Source organism: Camelus bactrianus, chromosome 14 (genome assembly GCF_048773025.1).
Source record: "Camelus bactrianus isolate YW-2024 breed Bactrian camel chromosome 14, ASM4877302v1, whole genome shotgun sequence".
In the NCBI taxonomy this organism is placed as follows: Eukaryota; Metazoa; Chordata; class Mammalia; order Artiodactyla; family Camelidae; genus Camelus; species Camelus bactrianus.
Genome location: NC_133552.1, coordinates 30,341,467 through 30,364,255, shown reverse-complemented (window position 1 = coordinate 30,364,255; position 22,789 = coordinate 30,341,467). Strand labels below are relative to the sequence as shown.

Genomic DNA, 22,789 nt, shown 5'->3' with positions numbered 1-22,789 from the left:
GTCACTGATTTCATGGTTGTATGAGTGCTTAATGCCACCTGGCAGGGGTGTGGACACCTAATGAAGTGTGTACATAAAAGGCTTAGTCTACACTGAGTGCAGGGTTAGTGTTAGCAGCTCATGCCATCAGTATCATAATTAATCCATTACAATCATCCTCTATTAATCAGTGTTATCCTTCTAACGTCTCCAGGAGAGGAAATGTAGTATTCCAAATGCAAATCTTTGACCAACTATTATTTTATTTTTTAACATTTTTTATTGATTTATAATCATTTTACAATGTTGTGTCAAATTCCAGTGCCAAACTTTTAGTCAATTCAACACCTTTAAAGCTTAGCTGTCAATAGTACTGTGTGCCTGCTATCCTGATTTCTGCTCCTCCTGACCCAGGACGCGGTCTCCATGGCTGATGATCCACGAGACACTGGATTCTTGGTCCCATGGCTCTGTGTGTTCTGGGACATCTGGGGACTTCAGCACTGCTTTAGGGACTTTGGATCCCACATTTTCATAGCAGTGCTGAGATGAGATCTGTGGGTTCACCCTCATTCTTGAGTGTACAGTGCATTTTCTCTAGAACCAACACAAGCCACCGTGGCAGCACTGCTTTGACCACATGCTGGGGCAGCGTGTGCTTGTCAGTACTTGGGTTTAAAATTTTCTGTTCTAATTTCTAAAATGGGGTATATTGACAGATACACTCTATGTAAACAGAAGCTCTGTGTGGTTTTCAGCAACTTCTAAGAGCATAAATAATCCTGAAGCAGCTAACCTTCCAACAAGTGAGGAGCAAGCCGGTAAGTCCTGGATGCCTGTGGCTGCCAAGCTTTGCAGATCAGGCTGCTCACTGATGCACAAGGAGAAAAACTTAAAAACCTACTTCCATGTTGTCTTTCACAGAATCTCAGAACTGAACGTTTTAATATTTAAAGAGGTGTGATTATTTTTTAATAAAATTTTTTTTGTTTTTCAGTATTATTAGGTAGAATTATTACAGTTCAACTCCACATACACATATTGCATGTAAATACATGTATAGAGTATATTGCAATTTTTTCATTTACTTATATGTATTAATTATTGTTTCTAAGAACAGATTAGAGCTTTAGATTTTTAAACTTACATAGTTACCAGAGGAATAAAGCCAACTACAAAAGAATAATAAACAGAATATGGTAATCCAATCACAAAAGACAGTCAGATGTGTCTACACATATTCAAGAAAACAAAATAATAATTAGTTCATTTGTGGTCTTATTATTATTGCTATTAATTTTAGATTCCTCAAAATTAAGTCATATGGCATTTTTCTTTCTCTTTCCACCCCACTTCACTTAGAATGACAGTCTTCAGGTCCATTCATGTTGCTGCAAATGGCATCTTTTATGGCTGAGTAGTGTTCCATTGCAGACATGTATCACCTCATCTTTATCCAGTCATGTGCTGATGGACATTTGTGTTGTTTACATGTTTCTTGTTCTATGTCCTTTCTGGCAACAATTACTGATTTTAAATATTTTCCACCTTAAAATCCTTCCTGAAGGAGATGTGGTAACAGGAATCAAAAACAGTTACAGCACAGGGTTGTGTGTGATGGGCCCTGGGAGCTTGGTAGGAAGGTTGGCAGAAAGGATTTCAGATTCTGATCAAACAATTCCTCCTATTGTAACCCTGCTGACCGCCTCTCTCATGGCCTGCCCTACAAGTCTGACCAGTCCCTTCTGTGAATCCCACTGTATTGTGCACAAATTTTGTCCAAATATTGTCATCCCACAGGGACCTTAGGTGAGGCACCTAAGCTCCTGTGTTGGTTTATTCCATCAGCCCTTAACTTCCTTGGGAGCCAGGACTGTCTCATTGCCCCAAGGATCACTAATGCCTAGTGAGATGCCTGATACAGCTGGTAATTAATGAGCACATGTGTCAAATGGAAAAACCTGTCAAAGAAAAGGCCCTCATTTTTCAGACATGCCTACTTGTGTACATAGGTTAAAATGACATGACTTCTGGGATTTGCTGTCAAATACTTCAACAAAGGATAAGTAAAAGAACAAAGGTCTGAATAAAGGAAATACGGAAAAGTTTGTGAAATCCTTAATCTGGGTGATGGGCTTATTGTACTATACATATTGATGTATACTTAAGTTATTTTATAATTTTAGTATCATTAGCTGAATAGCAATTATTAATACGTATTAATTGAAATTTTAGAGCTGACCAAACTTACCCCACACAAAATCCCTAATGTCCTAGTAGTCTTTCTTACAGAAATCTTTTCCCACAAAGACAGGAAAAAAGGGAAAGAAAGATCCCTGCAGTATTTCCACATTGTCAAAAGACCAAAGACCGACACAAAAAAAGAGATTCTAAAAAAGATAAAGAGGCTGAAATCAATGTCCCGAAAACCTAGCTAAGAATTCTAAATGGCCCAACTTAACTAACCTCAGCACTGCCACATCAAGAATGGGGCAAATAGCACCTTGTGGATTTTTTTTTAAATAAATAAATAATGATCCAGTTCCTACCACAGGCAATTATGATAAGACTGAGTATAAGTTCTAACACCAAATAGTGTACAAATCATAATTTCTACTTGATTCAAACTGCTTCTTCTATAAAATCTGAATCTTTTTATTCTTAAGACAGATTTGTGGCATATGACCTAGGGATAAAATTTTCAACCCGCCTGTATTCAAAAAGTTCACCAATGTGAGAGTTTATTACATCAACAATTGCTTTTTGGGAAACACATGTGCCTTGTCACTCTGTTTCATAAGATTTCCTGTGGAAAATTCAATCCTTCATTCAGGAAAAGGCTGAGCAAACGGTCTGATGGAAAACCTTCATACACTGCAACACAAGAAAATGAAAATGACTGTGAGCATCCCGTGAAGCCAGCAGACACACACAGCTCACGGTTGTGTTCCAGCCTCGACTTTCTGTAACCAGAAGGGAAAATGTGCATCTCAAGAAATAGACATAAACACTTTTCAGGTCCTGAGAACACAATTTCCCTTTCAGGTTTTAGTGAGCTTCCATTTAATTCTATGAGAAGTGTTTAAAACAACAGAACAACAGCTGAGATAGGGTTTAAAGTAACTTTTATGTCTTAGTGAAAATAAAGCCAGCTGATAGTTATCATTTTTACTTTATTTGATCTCACTCTCCTAATTTACCTTCCCAACCTCCTCCACAAAATGATGGTGAACGTCCCCTCCTGGGTCAGAAAGCTAAGTAGAAAGTACCAATCACATGGAAGTGTGCTTTGTTGTTTTATTTTTCAAAAGAAACATGTTTCATTCATGTGATTTAATAATTAAGATCAAGAAACAAACTCTATTCAATAAATGGTAGCCAACACATGTCGTCATAGCTGCTCATCAGGTTTGGCCCCACGTTACACACATTTACATGGACATCTGCCATGTGCTGTCATGGGACATGGTGAGTGGGGACAGGGTCTCTGCTCTCACAGGGCACACAGGCTGGTGGGGGAGGCGGTGTTCAATCATTGCCCCTTTATTTTTTAATGTACTTACAAATTATTGGAAATGCTATTTAAAAAGAACAAAATGAGTCAATGAAAGTGAAAAATACAAGGACAGTATTTAGGCTGAAGGAAGACAGGGAACCTCTTTGAAGAGCTGACACTCCGCTGAGACCCAAAGGACAACTCCGGTGCTGCAGGTGAAGGGCAGGGACACACTGATAAAGGGCTGATATCCAGAATATACCAAAATCTCTTTAAACTCAATAAGAAGAATGAATAACCTGATTAAAAATTGAGCAAAATTCCTGAACACACACCTCATCATAGAAGGAATCTAGATGCCAAAGAAGTCTATGGAAACATGCTCGACAGCATCTGTCATCAAGGGGATGCAGACTGAAACAGCGAGGTACCACTGCACATCCATCAGAACTGCCAAAACCCAGAACACTGACAGCACCGAGTGCTGGTGAGCACGTGGAGCGTCAGGAATTCTCATGCATTGCTGGTTGGAATGTAAAATGGCCCAGATACTTTGGAAGACGGTCTGGCAATTTTTTACAAAACTAAACGTACTCCTACCATATGATCCAGCAACTGTGCTCCTTGGTGTTTACTCGACAAAATGGAAACTTATGTCCACACACAGATCTGCATACAGATGTTAATAGCAGCTTTATTCATAATCACCAGAACTCAGAAGCAACTAAGCTGTTCTTCAGTAGGTGAATGGATAAATAAACTGTGGTCCAGCCAGAAAATGGACTATTATTTGGTGCTAAAATGAAATGAGTTATCAAGGCATGGAAAGACATGGAGGAACCTTAGATGCATATTACTAAGTGAAGGAAGCCAATCTGGGAAGGTTCTGCAACTGTGTGATTCCAACTGTATGGTGTTCTGGGAAAGGGAAAACCACAGAGACTAAAATATCAGTGGCCGTCAGAGGCTAGAGGGGAAGGAACAATTAATGAGGTGCAGAACGGAGCATTTTTAGGGTCACTAAGACAGACTACTCTGTATGATGCTGTAACTGTGGATACGTGTCATTGTACATCTGTCCAAACCCACAGAGTGCACACCACCAAGTGTAAATCCTAGTGTCAAGTCTGGGCTCTGGGTGATGATGATGCGTCAGGGTAGGTTCACCCACTGTCGCAAATGCACGCTCTGGTGCAGGCTTCAATAGTGAGGAGGCTGTGGGGACAAACTGCAGTTCAAACACCCAATCCAGCCCCAGCCACCGCTGTTAATAAAGCTCTGTGGGTGTGTGGATTGTCCGGCTGCTCTGGCGTCTGAAAAGCAGAGCTGAGCAGCTACACTGGAGATCAGGAGGTTTGCAGACCCTGAAATATTTACTCCCAAGCCCTTGACAGAAAAAAGTCTGCTGAGCCCTATTCTACACGAATCAAAATTCACCCTGATGAGACAGGACAGCAGGGCTCAAAACATTCATGGTTAATAGGACTGAAGCAATGTTTTAATTCCAACACCTGTGCTGAAGTCCTGCAGATCCAGCGACAGAGTTTAGCCAGGAAGCGTCTGCAGAATGAGTCGGTAGCAGGCCTTCCCGCCAGGCTCCGAGATGCCGGGGGCCGTGCTGCACGGGGGCCACCCGCTTGAATAAGTCGGACTTGCAGTGGAAGCCGATCAACTCATAGAGCTCGGAGAGGATGCTGCACCACTAAATTCCCTCCTTGGAACACTGAAGCACAGGGAGAAAAGCAACAAGCATCTGAATGAAACATGTAAGTGAAAAAAGACACGTAAAAAAGTTTTCCCATAAAACAGAGACTTGATGACACAGAAAGGAAGAGGAAGGCTGACTTCGTGCACTGACGGGACCGGATGCAGAAACGCAGGGAAACAGCGGTGTGCAGACGCTCCAGACCCCCCCTGGGCCCCACCTTTCCAAGTTCAGCCTGTCCTTTTACTAGAAATACCCGTATTCCCTGAAACAGAGGAATCTGCTCCCTACACATGAGACGCAGAGAAGGGAAAGAGGCAAAGGAAGGCAAAGTAAAGGAACAACATTTCATCTATATTCTAGTATTTGGGCATGACTTTCACCAAACACACAACTTCTCAAAGCACAGAGCACACAGGGAGAGGCTGACAGAGGGACTGCGACTTCTGCTCCTTAAGCACCAACTACCTGCCAGCACATGCTGCGCCCCTTACTGAATCAATACAATCATCTCAGAAACTATTACTACCCCGGGTCACAGGCAAGGAAATCTGAAACTCGGGGAGGAATTATTATCATCCTGGACAAAGTCCCACGACCCAGAAGTGTCAGAGACTCCGGCAGACCTTGGAATAAAATGATCCGCTTCACCATGGGCCCTGAGCCTCAGGCTGAGGCCACGTCAGGTCTGCACGGGCCCAGAGCACGATCCTGTGGGACAGGGAATGCTCCCACTCTATGTGCCAGGCCAAGACCCTCAGGAAACTATTAAATAGAACCAAATCCCCAAATTCATTTCCAACCCACTGCCCTGTCACCTGTGCACAGGCTGAGCAAGGGGCCTAGACAGTGACGTGATGTCCCAATGGAAGTGGCTCGGAGACCGCTTCATCACAGGAGAGACTTTCCCGGCATCCAACGTTAACTCTCCATTCCATTTCCAACTGGAAAGTAATTTTAGACTTGTTTTCCTCTCCTAGAAACAAAGAGAGTTGTAACATCATCAGGAAACTCAAGACAGAGGAAGAGTCTCCTGGACATCTGGAAAGATAGGCCGGGGAGGGAACAGAGACTGGAATCAGAAAGACCCGTGTTCCTGTCCAAAGTCTGCACATCACTCGCTTTGACAGTTTCCTTATTAATACAGGTGATAAAATCTAATTATGATTGTTGGGAAAACAAAATGAAATAACGTATGCCACTAGCATAGGTCTAAATTCCTCCATGAGTGTTCCAGAAATGGACGTGATCGTGGTTAGTTACTGTCTGCCAAGTCTTGAGTGCTAAGCTCACATCAGCCAGCAAGAGATGTGCCAGAGAATGCCTCACCAGCCAGCAGCCTTCCCCAACATGGAAACTCACAGTGTCTGAAGAACAGGCAGTGGTGGATGCTTTGGGACACTCTGGAGGTAGCACTCCAGTGATGACTTTAAAAAACTGGGGAGAATTTAGGGGACCATACAGTTCAAATACAGAAAACGCATTCCATGTCTACCCACATTCATCTCTAGCCATGATGATTCAGAGAGGAAATACATATAGAAACTTACACAAATTTCCCACATAAGTGCATCAAAACAATTTGGAAAGAATGTAACTTTCTTCTCTAGATCACAAAGTGGGGATTACATGGTATGTACTGAGAGCCCTAATTGTGAAACATTTGCTAACATAACTGGGTTCACTATCATTCTTCATCATTCTAAGAGAAGGATGGAAAAGAACAAAGCCAAGCTAATACGCTCCGGTCTTTTGTTGGGTTACAATGTCACAGAGGAGACGAACAGTTCAACAAGGAAGCACTCTGCCATGATCACGGAACCGGGGAACGGGATGGGCGGCAAGATGTATGACGCAGCCGCAACTGTGCCCGCGCTTCTAGGCAGGTACCCAAAGTCACCTCGACAAGGTGTCAAAGGCTTATGCCCACGTCCTCATCACCTGACATGTATTAAAGTGAAATGAAAATGTATAAATGGCCAATACCCCTGGTGGGTACACCATCCAAAGAGCAAAGTCGAGTTGACAACTGGCCTTCTCTGTTCCCTGGGATTCATTCTTGGAGAACCTTAAAAACTAATCCTCTATCCTCAAGAAGTGCTGCCTACTTGTCCTCTCTTTGGCTCAGGGATACAGCACGTTCACGTGGACTTTAATGTCTGCACAGATTTGACTGTCTTTCTCCAGGTTCACTTGTCCATTCTGAAGAGGCCTGAGTTAAGTCCATGCTCCGTAAGATCAATTCCCTCCAGTGACAACTCATCAAGCCTGCAATTAAAAGCCAACTGAACAGGATTGTCCTCAGCTAAAAATGTCACCCACCCTTCACTGCTTTCTTAATCTCCTCTTCTGGCTAATTGCAACAGACTAACACCTCCCTCCACCCAGCTCCCCAACTATGTCAAACAGAAAGTAAGGTCCATAAAAGAGGAGACAACTTGATAGTCACCTCTGAATTCTTAGCATATAGTAATATCAATAAATAGAACTATGATTATGGCTTCTTTCCTTTAAAACATTTCTGGTTATTTAAATGAGACCTTAGAAGAGAGGTGTTTGGGTCCACTATCTTGATACAGAAGACTCTGGAGGCATTTTTTGGAATGGCTGTCCACTGATTCATTCAAAACACAACTTCTCATTCCGGGAGGAGCTGTGATTTTCTGCTAGGAGTTTGTGGTCACTCTCATGCCAGAAAAGCTTTAAACTAAATCCTTATTTTGGATTTGTTATTTTTCCCCTCTTCCAACAAAATTGACTTTCCTTACTTTCTTGCCTTGAGGAATGTATTGTTTTCTTTCTTTCTAATTCACCCTTCAGTAAAGCAGGCTTCTCAGGATGTGCTTGGCCTTATGTAAGATCAGCCATCGAACTCCCAGTGTCAGAGGCCTGGGGCTCAACTCCTGCCCTCCTGTCAGGGCAACTGAAACTCAGTTCAGGAGCCAACCAGCACCCCAGGGCTTCTAATGCTCGCGTATCTCCCAGAATCCCTGCTTTCTGGTTTGTCTTGGCTTCTGAGGATTTCCCCTCACTTTCTTGACAATTAGCTGTGCAGCTTGAAAGATGAGGAAGGAAGCTTTTATTTCTTAATCAGCATTTTAAGGAACTTGTGTAATGAAGGTTTTCATGAGTTTCTAGAACCCTCCATTGCCAAGACAGAAAACACACTAGATATTTTCTACATTTAGCTATCATGTGCATTTTATCTTTTCTTTTCTTTTCTTAACTGCTAACAAACATTTTTTAATTAAAAAATCTAAGGCTACAAATAGGACAGAAACTTGAAGGGGCAAACAAAATTAAAGGGCAAAGACAGAAAAATGTTAAGTACTCTACAGAGTTAATGTAATATATACACTATGGATCAGATCAGCAATTCTCAGTAACAGCTAATTGAAACATGACCATGAGGTAAAACGTCTCTCCTGTCAGGAGACGGCCAATGGAAAATTGAATTAAAACAAGAAACTAAAATTCTAAGTCTGGCGAGGTACAGAAGGCTACCAGCTAAATGTGTCTTCTTCTGGAAAAGAGGGAGACTCACCAGCCCTTTACTGTGGAGCCTGAGCCCAGGGGAGGGCGGTGAAGTGAGCTCTGTAAGTACCCAATTTGCAAAGTGAGTGATGAATAGAGACGTGAGCTTTGATGACAGAGATGATACTACTATTCACTTGTCCTGTAAAGTACGACTTCACATTCAGTGATCAATACCTCGGCATTCCCAGGGTTTGAGATTATAGGCAAATGCACAGACCAGGCCCTGACCTCCTCTGTGAGTTCATGACACTGTACTTAAATGTCTCAAGGGCACTTCCAACTCTACCTGCATAGAGCTGACTTCACGTTTCTTCTCCCATAAACTTCCTGCCCAGGTCTCCTGGTCGGGGGTAAGGTCTCCCTGCCTCTCCCAGCTCAGGCCCATCACTCACAGATGTGCCTGGACCCCTCCTTCAGGGCTCAGATTTCCTCAGTCACTGAGTCCCATCACCCACACCTGTCCTACCAGGTACTCACTGGCACTCTCTCAGCACGGACCCTGTGCTGGGGACCACACTGCACACTGTGCACACGTTATCTCACTGGATCTCCACAACAGACCTGGGAAGTGGGTACATCACTGCTTCAATTGATTAGATAAATTGTTTCACTTCTTTGAGTGCGTCATCCAAAGTGACACGGCTACTGAGCCACAAACCTGGGACTGAAAATCACTTGAAAACTGAACACTGCTACACTTCGCAGCCACCCTACTCTGACTCATCACATCACCTCCTGCCGAGCCTTCTAAATGTTTGCAAGAATTCTACAAGCACAAAAGTGATCTACGAGAGCACCCCACTCCCCTACTTAAAATCTGTCAATGATGATCTACTGCCCTTAAGAGAAAGCCCCACCGGGCCTGAGCACAGCCCAATGGACCGAAATCCTCATAACCTGCGCGGCCGCGCCACCTCACCCACCACGCAGCACTACACGTGCCGTGTCCAGGACAAGGATGCTGACCCCGTACAACCCGGGGCTCTTCTCACTCGAACAATGATCACCTTCAGTGGTCACACTCTTCAATGCTGACTCTCAGAAAAATATTTTCTCAGGATGAATCAATATCTTTTTCATTACAACTTCCATTCATTGATAATGAGCTCCCCACAAAAGAGAGAAGACATAATCCTCAGTCTCCTTATCTGTAAAGTGAGAATAAGAAGGAAATATGTGAGGTTTTAAGAGAAATAATAATCATGTGAGGCCAAGGGACAATTCCCAACATACAGTAAGCACTCAATATGTGCTTACTTAATATTAATAAGAATAGATTCCATTCCAGCAACCTTAAATCAATCTTTTATGGCTTTGTCCAACAGACTACAGATAAACTGTTGGACGAACCCCTTTGAGGAGATCAGCACAAACGAACTGGGAGATGTAAGCGCAGACTCCAGTTACAGCTGCAGCCAACCAGCACTAAGGGGCAGGGGCAGTTTGCTCAAACTCTTACATGTGGTTTGAGCATTTAGTTGTAGTTATTGAATAAAGACAGGTGTTCTTTAGTCAAAGCTCCTGAAACATAAATCTTCAAAGATTGATGCAAATTCGTTTTCAAGTACAACACGCTCACTAGAAATTATTTGAAAATGATAGTCTTAGCTCCTCTGTACATCAAAAGGGCATGTTCTTAACGTATCTGACTATATACATTGAAAGGATTGTTTAAAAGAAATTAAGATGAAGCCATCCTGAATAAGCTCTCAGTATCAACTGCACTGTGCCCCAACCAAGGGTCTCATTACTCACTTCCACATAGGTGCTCAGGTAGCTTAACCTGGGTCTTGGTTTCTTATAACACAGGGGAGGGAAGAGTTGTGGATAGATTTATGTAGCAAATATAAACCTAGTGTATTTGCTGTGTAGGAATCCTAGAAATAAACAAATTGATATATAGTCCCACCCTTAAGAAGCTCAGCCTTTCTGTTTACAACAGCATTAAAAATAAAATCAGAGATACATTTAACAAAAATTTACAAGATTTGTACTTTGAATATTTTGAAGTATCACTGAAAAATAATTTAAAAATCTACATATATGGAAGACATCCCATGTTCATGGAATGGTAGACAATATTGTTAAAAATGTTAAGACTTCCCAAAGTTATCTACAAATTCAGTGGAATCCCTATCAAAATTCCAGCTGACTTCTTTGCAAAAATTGAAAAACTGGTCCCAAAATTCACATGGAAGTACAAGGGACCCAGGTCAGCCAAAACAATCTTGAAAAAGAAGAGCAAAGTTGGAGGACTCACTCAAAGGTTACTACAAATCTATAGTACTCAAGTCATTATGGTACTGACATAAGTTTGGATACATAAATCTATGAGACACAATAAAAAATCCAGAGGGGGAAACTTACATTTACTGTCAGTTTTCCACAAGGGTGCCAACAACACTTCATTGAAAGAACAGTGTATTCAACAAATAGTGCAGGGACACCTGGGTATCTGCAGGCAAAGAATGAATCTGGAATCTGGACGCCCTAATGTATATAACAATAAAAATTAATTCAAATTGGATCACAGACAGAAACGTAAAATCTAAACTTATAAACTTTCTAAAAGAAGACATAGTATAAACCTTTGTGGTCCTAGGATAGGCTATGGTTTCCTAGATACAATACCAAGAGCACAAGTGATAACAAAAAAAAAAAAGATAATCTGGACTTCATCAAAATTAAAACCATTTGTTACAAAGGACGTCATAATGAAAGTGAAATGAAAGGGGAAAGGGGGTAGCTCAAGTGATAGAGTGAGTGCTTGGCAAAATAAAATAAAATAAAATAAAATAAAATAAATGAATAAATCTAATTACCTCCCCTATAAAGAAATTGTTTTAATGTTTAAAAAAATAAAGTGAAACGACAATCTGCAGAATAGGGGAAAAATTTTGCAAAGCATATATCTAATAAGAGACTAGTATCCAGGATATAAAACAAATGCTTACAACTGAACAATACAAAGAAAATCGACCCAATTTTTAAATTTTCCAAGGATTTAAATAGATACACAAATGGCCAATAAGAATATGAAAAGATGCTCAGCATCACTAGCCAAATCAAAATCAAAATGAGATCTCATTTTACACCCACTAGGATGGTTATAATCAAAACATGGACAATAACAAGTGTCAGTCAGGAGGCAGAGAAATGGTAACCCTCAGTATGCAGCCGTTGGAAAGCGACAATTGTGCAGCTTCTTTGGAAAATTCTGGTGTTTCCTCAAAACGTTAGATTTATCATATTGCTTAGCAATTCTACTCCTACATATGGTGTCATCCTTCAGTATCCTCGGGGGATTGGTTTCAGGAACCCATCACCATGGATTCCATAATCCAAGGATGTTCCAGTCCCTTTACAATCAGCCATCTGGATCCATAAAGTGGAAACTACAGATATGGCGGGCCAAATGTACAGCCAACAGAATGAAAACATATTCTCACAAAAGCTTGCACATCAATATTCATAGCAGTATCATTCAGAGTAGCCAAAGGTTACAAACAATATCCATCCATCAATGAACGGATAAACAAAATTACCAAGAATAGTCCCACAAACTTTTGGTCATTGAATCTTTGACAAAGGAGGTGAGAACATACAATGGAGTAAAGACAGCCTCTTCAGCAAATGGTGTAGGGAAAACTGGACAGCTGCATGTAAATCAATGAAGTTAGACTACTCCCCCACTGCATACACAAAAATAAACTCAAAATGGTTTAAAGACTTAAACATGTAGACAAGACACTATAAACCCCTTAGAAGAAAACATTGGCAAGACATATGACATACATCTCAACAATGTTCCCCTAGAGCATTCTACTCAAGCAATAGAAATACAAGCAAAAATATACAAGTGGGATCTATTTAAACTTACAAGCTTTTGCACAGCAAAGGAAACAATAAGCAAAACAAAAAGACAACTTATGGAATGGGAGAAAATATTTGCAATAAATGAGACTGACAAGGGCTTAATTCCCAGAATTATATAACAGCTTTTACACTTGATAAGAAAGAAAAAAAACAATTCAACCCAAAAATGGGCAGAAGACCTAAACAAACATTTCTTCAATGAAAACTTACAATTGGCCAATAGGCACATAAAAAAATGCTCAATATCATTATCAGAGAAATGCAAACCAAAACTACAATCAAATATCACCTCACACCAGTCAGAATAGCCATCATTCAGAAGTTCACACACAATAAATGCTGGAGAAGCTGTGGGGAAAATGGAACCCTCCTACAATGTACTGGGAATGCAGTTTGCTGGAGGCATTGTGGAAAACAGTATGGAGATTCCCCAAAAGACAAAATATTGACTTCCTGTATGACCCAGGAATCCCACTCCTGGGCATATATCCAGAAGGAATCCTAATTCAAAAAGACACCTGCTCCACAATGTTCACAGCAGCACTATTTACAATAGCCAAGACATGGAAACAACCTAATTGTCCACTGACAGATGACTGGATAAAGAGGTTGTAGTATACTTATACCATAGACTACTACTCAGCCATAAAAAATAGTAAAATAATGCCATTTGCAGCAACATGAATGGACCTGGAGAATGTCATTCTAAGAGAAGTAAGCCAGAAAGAAAAAGAAAAATACCATATGAGATCGCTCATATGTGGAATCTAAACAAAACAAAACAAAAAAAGACAAACTTATCTACAGAACAGAAACAGACACAGAGACATAGAAAGCAAACTATGGTTACCAGAGGGGAGAGGGTGTGGGAAGGGATAAATTGGGAGTTCAAGATTTGCAGATACTGACTATGTATAGAATAAACAGCAAGTTCATACTGTATAGTACAGGGAAATATATTTAATATCTTATAGTAACTTATGTTGAAAAAGAATATGAAAATGAATACATGTATGTTCCTATGAAACTGAAGTGTTGTGCTGTAAAAAAGAAACTGACGCAACATTATAAACTGACTAGACTTCAATGAAACTATTTTTAAATAGACCAAAAGCAACAACAGCAAAAAAGATAATATTAAACCAAAAGAATAAATTACTGTTTCAGGGTACAACATGGACTAACATTGAAACAGTATGCTAAAATAAGGCAGACACAAAAGGACAAACACTGCTCTTTTAGGTGAATGTACCTAAGTGTTCACTGTACTACTCCTGTAAATTTTCCAAAAGTTTGAAGTCTATAAAAATAAAAATAAAGTGTCTTATTCATTAAAAACAAAACGATTCCTCACAGGAGGGCTTTAAATATTAAATGAAGAAATGCATGTAAAGCTTCTGGAACACTTTGCCTGTCCACAATCACTGCTTTCACTGCCACTCAGAGGGTGGTGCCAGCGCTGATGAGAGCTGCCTCCACTCACTCCCCTGCAGTTAGGAGTGAGGGCCTGGGCTCTGACAGGCAGGGTGACCTTGAACCTGGGTAAGACACAGCTATGACCCAAACTCTGCATTACACAACTTTCTTATGCAAATGGCTACATGTAATGTAAACACGCTAGATGGATGTATCTTACAACACAGGGAATACAGCCAATGTTTTACAATAACTATAAATGGAGCATCTATTGTACACCTGAAACATATCATATTGTAAACCAGCTATAATTTATAAAACATTAAAAAATCATTTAAAAATTTTATCACTTTAGTATTCAATTCGGTTTTTAAGTAACTACTAAACAGCTTAGAATGTATAAAACATTTAAGTGTGATAAGTTTGTTTACATATTTATTTACTTTCAGCCTCCTGCTAAAAGAGAAACTAAACAATTCTCTAAACACAGCTTAACAACCATAACAACAAAAAGACAAAAGTGAGAGTGAAGAGAAAATGGAGATTCAATACTTAAATGAAACCAGAGGGAGGTAAAGTCATAAAAACGGATGCCATGAATTCACGGTAAGTGTTAAAGGCTGACTAGAAATTCAGCTTTAAGATTCTTGCCAGCTAAAGCAAAAAGAAAAAGATGATGGGGCAGGTGGTAGAGCGTGTGCTTAGCGTGCACGGGGTCCTGGGTTCAAGCTCCAGGGCCTCCACTAACAGATAAATACACCTAATTACCTACCCCTCCAAAAGAGCCCCAAAGAAAAGAAAAAGAAATTTCTTTCCTAAAAATAACTGATATTAAATTTAGATTAAACAGTTAATAAAAAAAAAGAAAGAAAAATAGAAAATTGTGAGTGACACAAGCGATAATACCCGTGAGATAAACCTGCGCTGGTTGCTGGCAGGTCCCAATGTCCCACGTGGGAAAATCTGAAACATCATTCTCGCCACTCAGTCATCCTCAGCCCACACCACCCATCCCCCTGTTAAATGCAGGAGCAAAGGCAGGGCCCTGCCTTTGCTCTCTCTGTGTCATCACAGTGAGACAGGATGGAAGGGGGCAGAGCACAGCCATTCAAGGAAGGCCACAACAATTAACATCAAAATGGTGAAGGATTCAAATCCCAATAGGCCTTGAGGATCAGGATGAAGAGATTTAACTTCTAGCAGATCTTGAGCTTCATTATACACGCATTGTAATAGTAACAAGGTGAATAACACGCCCCCAGGCACCATGGCAGTCCCAAGGCTAGCCACAAAAGGTCACAGGGTGGGAAATGTCCAGCTCCCTGGGAATACCAGCCCCTTTCCCTTAGGCTGGTCCTTCTACTTATTAGCATATGAAACCACCAAGCCCATGAAAACCAGCAACACAGCCCTGCCTCGCGGTCACCCCTCTCTCTCCCTCTTTGGAGAAGGCCCACTCTCTCTCTGTGGTGTGTGTACCTACTTTTAATCTGAGCATCCAACCCCCACACCTCGTGGCGTTTCTCTTGCCTTTCAATGTATCTCTCTGAATACACCTACCTTTACTCAACACTGGCTTGCTCTTGAATCCTTTCCTGCACGAAGCCAAGGACCAACATCTGGCCGAGCACATCCCAGGGGCTCAACAAAAGCCTGGGACACAGCCCTTCTCATGCCCCACTATTTTTTTCTTCTATCAACAAGACTGGGTTGTGAAGGGAGCTCTGAGGCTCTAGCTAAGGGACAGAAGCAGCACCCTGGGCTCGAAATGGCGGGCAGCCCCTCCCCCAGCAGGGGCCCTGGTTTCTGCCTGGTTCTCTGTGGTTCCCTGTTATGCTGACTCCACAGCCAGAGAGCGTTCTCCCTAGGCCTGTCCCCACAAAACCCTTCTCTCCAAAATGCAAGCACATCATGTCACAGTCCTCTTGTTCCACCAGGAAATGTTCAGCCCACTTTTTCCTTCCTCAGTAAAGAACCTAACTGTCCTCCCTCCCATCCCAACAATTCTTTCTTTGTGTGATCTCTGCACTCCCCACACACCAACCTGAACACAGGCACCTTGCTGGCTGGGACCAAGATGTTTCACTCACACAGCCTACGTCCTTTCACTTTCCCCTTTCTACCTTAAAATGCCTTTCCTGAGTATCCCACCCCTCTGATTCTGATCTTCACAAATTGCTGAGGTTACAGTCAGTATGTTCATACATCCCAGGTTTTGGCTAGGTTTCCTTCACAAGATCTTCATTAAGGAGCTGCATCAAGAAGTTTAAAGAGGCTATTCTTACATCTGAGCGGAGGAGCCTGCATAAAGTTTAAATGGCTTTGAAGAGTGTTAACCAGGGACAGAGAGGTCGCATGTTCTAGTCAACAGTGTCATGAGGTAAAATGTTCTTCAAAGGCTCAGAGTGGCTTCTGAACACGGAGTCGGCAGGGCGGAGGTGCCAGACAGTGAGTGGGGTGAGTGACACTGGGTACACTCCCCCAGCTAGGGAAGAATTGGTTTTTATTTTCTAGTTTTCCAAACAATTTCTTACTACCTTTTTCTCTTATTGTCACATACCATTTCCTACAAATTAAGAAAATCAGTATCAGTCATTTGGGCCACTTGGGAGAAGCTACCCGATGCCATTCACAGTGCTGGGTTATGACAGCCACACCAGTCTAGGTTGAAAGGCCAGTGGGGGTATTTCCAACGTAATGACGGGCATGCAGCAATCTCCTCAGCTTCAATTACCTCATCTCAAAGGTGGGGGCAATAAAACAACAGAGTAAATTGCGTGATGATTATGGCCGACATCTCTCTACTAGGTAAGTGCCCATGACAGCTGCCACTTAATGGGGAATGATTATGATCAATGAGGCCCAGTCTATCTGCTCACGCGCGCCCTGCCTTCCTGCCTTGGTGCAGCAGCAGAGCTTGTTTAGCTGAGATGAACGCCCCCAGAGCAGCCACGACTGGAAAGTTCCCAGCTCTGCACAGCAAGCCGTGTTCCTTTCCTTCTCAGAGCTGATCACAGTTTGCAGTCGTCTGTTTTTATGTTTATACCTCTTGTAACTGCCTCCCCTGTGGGGTTTTTGCTCAAGCAACACAGGGCCAGGTGTGTCTGGCTGCCTGCTGGATATTCTGGGCTGGGAGACAGCCGACCCCACGTCTGGCTCTGGTGCTGAACGGAGAGGGCAGAAGGCCCAGGGGCCCATGCTGAACTGAGGCCCCTGCACCCAAAATTATGGTCTGACTTTGGGCAAATTACACAGTCTTCTTTACCCTGAGATTCCTCATCTGTCCATGAAAATAACTGCCCATGGCACACACAGTTCCAAAGATTAAAGGAAATCACCAAATTCACAACCTATTCAAGGGGCTACCAGTGCAACCTCAATAGACACATGCTGCCTTTACGGCTCTGACACATGCCAAGCGGGGCGGCCTCACACAGTGAACACTGCTAAGTGCCAGTGTGTTAAGTGCTTCATGTGTGCTACAATACTCTTTAGAACTTACAACAATCCCAGGAAGATACGAATACTATCATGCCCATTTCACAGATTCACCAACAGGTTAGGAGATGTTACATTTTAGTCCAAGGCCCTATGGTGAGGAAATGGCAATTTAAACCTGAATCTGGACCAAGGCCTGAGCTCCATCTCTCTCCCATCCACCTGACCACTTGCCTATGAAATCCACCTGTCCAATACACAAGTTTGCAGCCGGCCAGCTCTTAAATGCTATGTGTGCCACCATTTCTCAATGTTATTTAATTACCATAAATGTTCTCAGAAACCGCTACAGAAAAGAAAGATGGACTCACGTCCCTGCCCACAAAGAAGAGGAATTCTGCCTTGCATTCTCCTTTAATGTGCAGAAACCCTTCCCTACAACACCAAATAATTTTGTATGCTTCCTCCATGTTTATGTTTGCACAGGCTTACTAAAGTAGAAGGTACCTGCAGTAATTCCATCTCGGTTGTTTTCAAGGTTGCAGATTATCCATAATCAGTGTATGAACAAAAATACTACAATGTGAATGAAAATACTGCAACCATGTCAATAAACAAAGGATGCTGAAACCAAGTCATCAGCGGCTGATGCCACCCCCCAGCAAGGACATGCCTGCAGTCCAGCCTTTGCAGCAACTCACAATGGTGCCCTCTGAGCAGACTCAGAATAAGAAAGGACAGGACACTGGCCCTATATAGCTAGGTGCTTGTCTAAAGAATGAATTCAGTGAGTCCAAATGTTTGCTTCCTCCCATACATAGAAAAACACTAAATTCTTGAACTTGAGATACCTGGCTTTCTTTAGATAACAAGCAATCTTTATTGTTCCAACTACCTGGTCTTTGTTGTAAAGTTCCTATATATCCTAGCTCCACCTCAACCTCTTCGGAGCTGTCCCTCAGAGCTATCTGAGAGGCTGTCATCCCGGCTCGAGTCCTCCCGCCAAATAAAACATAACTGTTAACTTTAGGCAGAACTTTTATTTCAATCAAGTCCCAGAATAGACACAACTCATCAATTCTGTAATGGAACACACTGGATCAGGAACCAAAAGCGTGTTTTACTCCCGAAAAAGTACGGGTTCCTCTTTCTTCCTGTCATTATACAATCCCATCAGAACTCATTACATTGCTGTCTGCTTACCTGGCAACCAAACTCAGAGAAGAGCCAACTCAACAGAGCGCCGTGCTGGGGAGAACCCCCCCGCAGCAGCACGGTGGTCCGCCTGCCCTCCCGCATGCTCTGCTGACCCCTAGTGCCCTCCGTGGAGACCAGGCCAACAGAGCTGTTCCCAACAGCTGCAAAGTCCCCCACATTAAATAAAAGCATTTTACTTTATACGATATGTTACATATATACCCATCTCTGAAAACAGCTTTGCCAGAAGCCCAAATCTTCAACATTAATCTGCAAAGGCAAATCCGGTCCCAAAGGGAAAGCAAGTCTTAAGACAATGCTAAGGCCTCCAAAGTCCTCTCCATGTCCGTCAACCAAACTGCCTGCAGGTCTGCAGCTGCAGGTGGCTACATGTCTACTTTTAAAGCAACCCCTTCCTGCCCTCGGGCGCTAGAAAGTCCCTCTACGCCCTCCCATCTCAGGGTAAGAACAGCCGCTGCAGAACCTTGAATGGCAGCACTGACAGGACTGGACAAAGAGGATCAGAGCTAAACTAAGCCTTCTGATGACACGAGCTTGTCACTCTGTCACTTTACAGATGAAGATATATATAGAGAGAGGTGGGGTGATCTTGCTCAAAGTCACACAGCTAATAAGTGGCAAAGCCTTTAACTCTGCTCCTCCCTCCGGCGTGATGCCCCAGCTGGGACACCCACAGGGTTCTCTCGTGCCTGCCTGAACAGTCATTTCCTGTCATTAATAACCCACCACAGGGTCTGACCCTAGCCTGCCTTTTCAGCATCTTTTCACTCCAGTCTCTCAGGAACAAGGCTGCTTGGGCCACTGTATGACTTCCGGCTTCCCAAAACCTCCGTGCTCAGGCTGGTCTTCCCTGTGCATCCGGCCCTCTGCTCAGTGGCTCTTCCTCCCCTGCAGGAAGACGTTTCCATTCTCCGCAGAGACACCCCCTCAGGGGAGCCCTCTTCTCGCCCTCAGCATGGCAGGTGTCCCAGGCCACATCACGAGCTGCCCCATTAGGACGTGGGTGCCCAGGCCTGCTAATCAGACCAGCAGCCTCAGAGCCAGGGATTATGCCAGGGTCACCCTGCAAACCTTCTGCCCTCCTCACAGCCCCCAGCCAGCAGGTCACCTGGAAGTCACAGCAAGTGCCCCACCCAATTCAGAAGGCTCTTCATTTGCCAGCATCACTGATGACTGGTTTCCAACATTTGGTCAGTTTTGCACAAAACAGCAGCTTCCACTGTCAAGCGGGGGGTTTTCGCTTCTGCTCCCCATCCTTACTGGAAACGTCAAGGGAAACCAAAAGGCCTTTTCTCAACACTTTTCTGTTGACACTTTCCCACCCACAATACTCACATGCTCAAGAGCTTTGGGTCCACGTGATTTTGTTTCCCTTGCACTAAGTGGCTCAAAACACTGCGGGATTCTTTCTCTTTTGAGGGTATTTGTACTCAGTTTATCGGCTTTACTCTGTTTTTATCTCTCTCTTCTGTATACCTAGCAGTTGCCACTTCTAACTCCCTTCAGCAGCCTCCCTCCCAAAATCTAGTCTAGGAAATCAGCTGTGATGAGGGGCCCGGAGGCAGTAACAGAAGATGGAACTAAGGCACAGAGAGGCTACATAATTTGCCCAAGAAGATCAGCTTCAACCCCCAACATTGTGTGTCACATCCCTCTGTTTAACTCTTATGCTAAACAAGCTAACATTTGTTAGATTATGGTTATAAACAGATGAGGTATCAAAATACATGCAGGGACACACATCAACACTAAGATGTTCATTAACTCCAGTATTGTTTCTATTTATTTTATTTCTATTAAAAAATATTAAGAACCTCTGCAGTCAATATAGCAAAATGTTACTGGGTTTTAAATCCAGAATATAGCGGTGTTAAGTGTGTCATTACTCATCCTTATTTGTATGTTCACAAGAAAAAATGATTTGAAAGACTGTCTCCCCTCCCACTACTCACTACTGGCTCTCACCAGAGTTCCCAGACCACACATATAACAGCCTTTCACTTTACCCATAGCTGAACTCATCAGTTTTCCCCCAGAACTCCCTCTGCAGCTTTTCCTCCTCAGAGAAGGACCATCTTTTACCTCATTAATCCACCCAGAAACCTGGGCATTATTCCATCCTACCTTCACAGACAGAATTCATCCTTTCCTTTTTACCATCTAAACATGCCTTCAATCTGTTCTCTTTTACCCACTGATCATCCCACCGCTCAAGTGGAAGCCACCAACTCTGCCCACCTGGACTCACGAGTCTCACAAATGGCCCCACAGCCACTCTCCCCTACTTGAGACAAATGGGACTGTGTCACTCCCGTGCTTTTAGGACTGTTCACAAACCCACTGTTCTTAGAAGAAACTCCAAGTTCTTCACCTGGTGAAGGTCTTTGCCATGAAACTGTCAGATCAGGGAGGGCAGGACACGCCCTCTTCCCTTTGCCCCGCCCTCTGGCAGAGCATCAGCTTGGGAGGACCTGCTGAGCTAAACCAACCTGTATTCTAAACCTGGCCTTGAGTTCTTAGCAAACTGCTTCACCTATCCATACAAATCCAAGGTAGACAAGAAAGATTTTAGATGTTGAGCTAGACTATTGATTTGGGGATTTTGCACTAGCAACCTGCAAGTACATGTTCTAATGATTCTGTCTTCTTAAAACCACACCCAGATTTAAGTAGTATTTGTGGAATGTCTTCGGAGTAAAAGGGACTGTACTTTTACAGAATTTATGTTTTATAAAATGAACAAATCGGACAGGGTCACAAATGGAACCGCCTCACAAGTGACAGAAGACAGATGAGAGGCATATAGCAACAGGTCACAAAGATGGTAAGAGCAAAGTTGTTTCTCCAACTCCCAAAAAAATTCCTCAAAGAACCGAAAACTCTGAAATTTGAAAGTAAAATAATATCATATAAAGAAATAAAATAATCCTCTTCATCAGGGTTTCAAGATCTGACTCCAGAACTTTTAGCAGGCCATACTGAATCCTAGCACAGAAAAGTCAGATGGACTAGTGGTGAGTAAGTTTCAGGAAAACTGCAGTAATTCCTTCACTTGTAAAAGACATACACTCACCTGTCTAAGGTGAATGTAAACTGCATTCTGCAGAAATTCAGAAGCTTCCAGGCTCAGCTTCTGAATGACAAGTACATGGACAGCTTCAAAGCTTGCTTCTAACTGAGTCACCGGCATTCTTACACTGCAGGGGGAAAAGGAGGCCCTCAGTCAAGAGCAGAGATGTTCCTGTCATGTCTCACAGGCCGTACCTCGGGAACTCAGTGCCCTGCAGCAGCCCGGCCCCATGCGAGGTCCCGCAGCGTGGCCCACCAAAGAGGAGGGCACTGTGCTTGAGAAAGCCCATCCCCGATGGGGGCAAAAGGGGCTGGTGGGGTTGTGTGAACCTATAAATGCTCACAGAAGTACACCTGCATACATTCAAATGATGCAATTAACAGTAGCAAGCTATTTAACAAAATTTCAATTGTCAGTGGAAATTTTACCATTCCTTTCCTCTTGTCCCCTGCACTCTGAGACAGGCTTAGGCTCTCTCACACCTGCAGCTCTGATGTAATAGTTGTGAAGTAATTTTACTTTGCTGCAAGTGTCTTCGCTCCCCGTGTCGCTGTGACTGTCGTCTCTTAACACAGTCAGATATCTTCCTGGATCTCTCCCTGAGTTCCGTGCTCCTGCTTCTCAGATCCTGAGATGAACAGGTGAAGGCACATGACTAGAAAAGGCACTGTGGACTTGACCAAAGTCCTCAGTGACCCCCTAGGTGAGTGCTGCCCACCCCTTAACCTTCGATTCTCAAGGTTCTGCCCAGGGTGTCATCCAGACAGGAGAGTGTCCTGGGCCAATTAAAAGCTGTGTGGCTTGGGTGCAGGGACAGTTGCAGGAGCTGGTTCCAGAGCCAGGCCCCTCCCCACCTCTGCTCCTCTCTCTCCCGAGGCCCCGCTGCCAAGCCCCCATGCTCCCTGATCTTCTACATTTCTCTTCCACTCTACTCCAAGCCCTTTTCCTCTTCATTTAGTCCCTAATTATCACCAGCTGGAGTGATTTTTCAATCACAGTATCTGAAAAAATTTCCTGCAGCTGAAAAAGAGGTCTCCAGTGGTCAATGCCCATA

At 43.0% G+C, this 22,789-nt stretch overlaps 1 protein-coding gene across 12 annotated transcripts in view; it reads right to left on the bottom strand.

The window, feature by feature from the left end:
- Nucleotides 1–290: 290 nt before the first annotated feature.
- LOC123615342 (uncharacterized) overlaps nucleotides 291–22,789 on the bottom strand; it is a 156,319-nt gene continuing 133,820 nt past the window's right edge. For 8 of the 12 annotated variants that reach the window (XM_074378272.1, XM_074378263.1, XM_074378277.1 and 5 more), the window contains 5 exons: nucleotides 11,085–11,207; nucleotides 9,725–9,865; nucleotides 5,999–6,156; nucleotides 4,987–5,198; nucleotides 291–2,853 (listed from right to left, as the gene is read on the bottom strand). The gene's annotated coding sequence lies outside the window, so the exon portion shown is untranslated. Of the gene's footprint in view, nucleotides 2,854–3,256; nucleotides 5,199–5,998; nucleotides 6,157–9,640; nucleotides 9,866–11,084; nucleotides 11,208–22,789 lie in introns of those variants that run through there. The other 4 variants (XM_074378264.1, XM_074378266.1, XM_074378267.1 and 1 more) reach the window with 4 other exon arrangements.